The sequence below is a fragment of the Triticum urartu genome, chromosome 6 (genome assembly GCF_003073215.2).
Source record: "Triticum urartu cultivar G1812 chromosome 6, Tu2.1, whole genome shotgun sequence".
Lineage (NCBI taxonomy): Eukaryota > Viridiplantae > Streptophyta > Magnoliopsida > Poales > Poaceae > Triticum > Triticum urartu.
In genome coordinates this window covers 204,103,634-204,109,633 of record NC_053027.1, presented here as the reverse complement: position 1 = coordinate 204,109,633, position 6,000 = coordinate 204,103,634, and positions in this window count along the sequence as shown.

The following is a 6,000-nucleotide window of genomic DNA, read 5'->3' as shown; positions in this document are numbered from 1 at the left end:
CGAAGCTCCACCGACGTACTTCCTTCACCCATATATACTCACGTACCCTAAAACTTCCAGAACACACAATAGAGCGGGAGTTCCGCCACCAGAAGCCTCCGTAGCCACCGAGAACCAATCTAGACCCATTCCGGCACCCTGCCGGAGGGTGCAATCCCTCTCCGGTGGCCATCTTCATCATCCTGGTGCTCTCCATGACGAGGAGGGAGTAGTTCTCCCTCGGGGCTGAGGGTATGTACCAGTAGCTATGTGTTTGATCTCTCTCTCTCTCATGTTCTTGAGTTGGTACAATCTTGATGTATCGTGAGCTTTGCTATTATAGTTGGATCTTATGATGTTTTCTCCCCCTCTACTCTCTTGTAAGGAATTGAGTTTCCCCTTTGAAGTTATCTTATCAGATTGAGTCTTTAAAGATTTGAGAACACTTGATGTATGTCTTGCCGTGCGTATCCGTGGTGACAATGGGATACCACGTGATTCACTTGATGTATGATTTGGTGATCAACTTGCGGGTTCCGCCCATGAACCTATGCATAGGGGTTGGCACACATTTTCGTCATGATTCTCTGGTAGAAACTTTGGGGCACTCCTTGAGGTCCTTTGTGTTGGTTGAATAGATGAATCTGAGATTGTGTGATGCATATCGTATAATCATACCCACGGATACTTGAGGTGACATTGGAGTATCTAGGTGACATTAGGGTTTTGGTTGATTTGTGTCTTAAGGTGTTATTCTAGTACGAACTCTAGGGCTGTTTGTGACACTTATAGGAATAGCCCAACGGATTGATTGGAAAGAATAACTTTGAGATGGTTTCGTACCCTACCATAATCTCTTCGTTCGTTCTCTGCTATTAGTGACTTTCAAGTGACTCTTTGTTGCATGTTGAGGGATAGTTATGTGATCCAATTATGTTATTATTGTTGAGAGGACTTGCACTAGTGAAAGTATGAACCCTAGGCCTTGTTTCAACGCATTGCAATACCGTTTACGCTCACTTTTATCATTAGTTACCTTGCTGTTTTTATATTTTCAAATTACAAAAACCCATATCTACTATCCATATACCACTTGTATCACCATCTCTTCGCCGAACTAGTGCACCTATACAATTTACCATTGTATTGGGTGTGTTGGGGACATAAGAGACTCTTTGTTATTTGGTTGCTGGGTTGCTTGAGAGACACCATCTTCATCCTACGCCTCCTACGGATTGGTAAACCTTAGGTCATCCACTTGAGGGAAATTTGCTACTGTCCTACAAACCTCTGCACTTGGAGGCCCAACAACGTCTACAAGAAGAAGGTTGTGTAGTAGACATCATCGCCCGCCGCGGGAGCACGGTCACGAGTGCCCTGGAAGTTGGCGATGAAGTGCTCGCGTAGTTCGTCCGGGAAGGAGATCGATCCCACCGGAAGGTTTAGGAGCCACGAGCGCGTGCCGTCCTTGAGGGACATGGGAAACCAGTTCGCCATGACTTTGTCGTTGCCGTTCACCGCCTCGATGCTCAGCTCATAGAGCTAGAGGAACTCAGCGGGATCAGGGGTGCCATCGTAACGCGAAGGCAGATCCGGCTTGAACTTGCCGGGCCAGACGACGCGGTGTAGCTCTAGGGTGAACGCACGGCACCCTGTCGTGCTCACAGGAGCCTGCCGCTAAGGAGGAGCCTGATCTTGACGCTCGCGCACCACCACCTCCGGCGGCGCACGGTCTTGACATGGCGATGCTGAAAGCACACACGCCTCTCCTTGGGGCCGCTGCACCACCTGGCTACTTTCTTCTTTGCACTACAAAAAAGACACATCTGTGACACTTTGGGCCGAACAAATTTTTTCTGTCATGCTTATGACACTTCTATGACGATAATTGTGACAAAACCCGGTATCATCATAGATGTGGTGGGCTCCTACTTCTATGACAAAAAATCATGACAGAAAACGGGTTTTTCATTGTGGGCGGGCCGGAGACGCTCTTGCATGACATTCTTTGGGCCGTCCATGATGGAAAAATCATGGTAGAAGCGAGGGCGAGGAAACTTTTGGGGAGTTCCCGGTTACGGTGGGTGTTCGGGGCCAAGGAATGCATGGAAGTTTGCGCGTTTCTCTCGTACACGTGTGCGCGTGTGTGCAAGGCGTTGGGCTCTCACTGAACCCGAGCGAGGTGTTCGCTTACTGAACGTGAGCGATTGCACTTGCTTCATTATTGAACCCTAGCGAACAATCCTTGGATGTTAACTGAACCCGAGCGATTCCTTCGCTACTACTGCTAACTGAAGCCGATCAAACCTGCTGCGTCTTGATGAATAGTGAGCGTTGTTGGGGGTTGGATGAACAGTTCCCGGTGGGGGTTGGATGAACAGGACCCTATGGTAGTAGAGGCCATTACCGCTGGATAAATAGGACGCCAATCGAACTGGTTGGGGGTGGATGAATAGGACCCCGTGGAGGGTTGGATGAACAGTAGCCATTGGAGGGCTGGTTGAACAGTAGCCCGTGGAGAGGGCCGGTTGAACAGTAGCCCGTGCAGGGCTGGTTGAACATGACCCCGTGGAGAGGGCTGGTTGAACAGTAGCCGGTGGAGGCTGGATGAACAGGACCCTATGGTGAACAGTAGCTGGTGGAGGTTGGAGGAAGATGGCAGTAGATGAACAGTAGTAGGTGGAGGCTCGAGGAAGTCGACGGTGGATGAACAGTAGCCCGTGGAGGCTGGAGCGAGGCAGTAGACAGTGGATGAACAGTAACCCCCGTGGAGTTCCGTTTTGCGGTATGTGATGTCATCTTGAACTACGTCGGTATTTATCCAAAGAGGAAGGGATGATGCAACACAACAATGGTAGGTATTTCCCTTAATGATGAGACCAAGGTTATCGAACCAGTAGGAGAACCACGCAACACTACGTGAATGACACCTACACACAAATAACAAATACTCGCAACCCAACGTATTAAAGGGGTTGTCAATCCCTTTCGGGTAACGGTGCCAGAAATTGGCAAGTAGACGGGATAAAAATTGTAGTATATTGATAAATGCAAATAAAACTAAATAAAATTCAGCGAGATATTTTTGGTTTTTTTGAATTAATAGATCTGAAAATAAAGTCAAATAAAAATATATCGCAAAGGCAAATATAATAAAAAAGAGACCCAAGGGTCGTAGATTTCACTAGTGGCTTCTCTCGAGAAAAATAGGAAATAGTGGGTAAACGAATTACTGTCGGGCAATTGATATAACTTCAAATAACCGTCATGATATGTAGGCAATGATCATTCTATAGGCATCACGTCCAAGATTAGTGGACCGACTCCTGCCTGCATCTACTACTATTACTCCACACATCGACCGCTATCCAGCATGCATCTGTGTATTAAGTTCATGGAGAAATGGAGTAATGCAATAAGAACAATGACATGATGTAGACAAGATCTATTTATGTAGAAATACACCCCATTTTGTTATCCTTAATAGCAACGATACATACGTGCCGGTTCCCCTTCTATCACTGGGATCAAGCACCATAAGATCAAACCCATCACAAAGCACCTCTTCCCATTGCAAGATAAATAGATCAAGTTGGCCAAACAAAACCCAAATATCGGAGAGGAAATACGAGCCTATAAGAAATCAGGCATATAAGAGATCAAAAGACTCAAATAACTTTCATGGATAAAAACATAGATCTGATCATAAACTCAAAGTTCATCGGATCCCAACAAACACAGCGCAAAAAGAATTACAGCATATGGATCTCCAAGAGACCACTGTATTGAGAATCAAACAAGAGAGAGGAAACCATCTAGCTACTGACTACGGACCCGAAGGTCTACAAGTGACTACTCACGCATCATCGGTGAGGCACCAATGGACATGATGAACCCCTCCGTGATGGTGTCTAGATTGTATCTAGTGTTTCTGGAACTTGCGGCGGCTGGAATTGATTTTCGTCGACTCCCCTAGGGTTTCTGCAATAATAGGGTATTTATAGAGCAAAGAGGCGGTGCGGGAGGCCACCGAGGTGGGCACGCCTGGGCCTCCAGGCGTGCCCAGGTGTGTTGTGCTCACCTCGCGCTCCCTCTTCGGTACTTCTTTGGCCCACTGGATCTCTTCTGGTCCAAAAAAATCCACAAAAAGTTTCGCTGTGTTTGGACTCCGTTTGGTATTGATTTCCTATGATGTAAAAAACAAGCATAAAACAGCAACTGGCACTGGGCACTATGTCAATAGGTTAGTACCAAAAATGATATAAAATGACTATAAAATGATTGTAAAACATCGAAGAATGATAATATAACAACATGGAACAATAAAAAATTATAGATACTTTGGAGACGTATAAGCATCCCCAAGCTTAATTCCTGCTCGTCCTCGAGTAGTTAAATGATAAAAATAGAATTTTTGATGTGGAATGCTGCCTAACATGTTCATCGCATATTCTTTCTTTTATAGCATGGACAATTGGACTTTTATATGGTTCAAAGCAATAGTCTAGTTTTGACATGAGGACTTTAATACTCAAGCATATCAACAAGCAACCATGTCTTTCCAAATATCAATGCTAAAGCAAGTTATCCCTAGCCCATTATGCTCATTCACTGGTCCATTCATGAAACACACTCGCATATTAGCTACACCCAATGCTCAAGTATGATCATACCGCCCCTTAAGATGGAGACTCAAGTAAAAATAAAAATTGCATAAAGTCAAAGAAAGGTCCTTTGTAGAGGGAAGTAGGGATTTGTAGAGGTGCTAGAGCTCAAAGCGAAAAAGATAGAGATAAAACATTTTGGGAGGCATGCTTTTCCTGTCAACGAAAACGACCGAGTAGTTCCCAATACTTTCCATGCAAGATATATCATAGGCGGTTCCCAAATAGAAAATAAAGTTTATTCCTTTTTCCACCATACTTTCACTTTCCATGGCTAGTCGTATCCATGGGTGCCTTCCATACCAACACTTTCCAAGGAATTATTGTTTGACAACATAAAGTAAATTCATTTTTCATTTTGGGACTGGGCATCCCTAAAACCTTTGTCATACTCTTGTGCAATAACAAGTGAATAAACACTCATCGTGAGAATAACACATCTAGCATGGAAATATATAAGCCACCCCCTACTGTTTCATGAGCGGTACGGGCACACAAAAGATGGAGTTTATTTTCAAAAATTAGAGATGGCACATACAAATTTGCTTAGAACGGCAAAAGAATACCGCATATAGGTAGGTATAGTGGACTCATGTGGCAAAACTGGTTTAAAGGATTTTGGATGCACAACTAGTGATCATACTTAGTGCAAAATGAAGGCTAGCAAAAGATTGAGAAGAGACCAACCAAGAAACAAAAAATCTCATAAGTGTCGGCATCCTGGGAATAGGGGTACCCAGACTTGCCTACCTACGGCCCGCGTCGTGGCTCCATCAGCGGCCCGGTACGGCCCAGTTCTAGTAGCAACGACTCAAGACCCTCGCGAGGGACCAAGCCTCGCGAGGCAGATGACACAAAGACCTCCCACCGGGGGTGGCCATACTAGGCTGCCTCCTGAGGAGCGGAGATGTCAAGGAAAGGTGCACCTCGCGAGGTTCACATCACGTGAGCCATGACGACCAAGGCCAGGCGGGCTCCAGTGGGCGCAGCGTACCAGTTTCCCCTTTGGTGCCAAGGGGGCAAGCGCAGGCGCGAAGTCCCTAGGAATTAGGCAAAGGTTTCCATATTGGTGCAACAAGACCAAGACCGCCAGCATGACATGACGGAGGTCATCGCGGAGCCCACTAAAGCGTCACCACTAGAGGCTTTGCAGGCGAAGACTACTTTTGTCAGGATAACTTGTACTAGTTGTCTCCCTTTGAATATGGCCGTGGTGGGATCCCTTCCTGCCTACATTTGGGAAGAGGACCAAGGCCACTATAAATAGGACTTAGCCACCACCAGAGAGGGGGATTGGATCATTCAGGCCAACCTCACACCCACCAGCTCACCGAGCTCAAGAACACCTCACCTCATG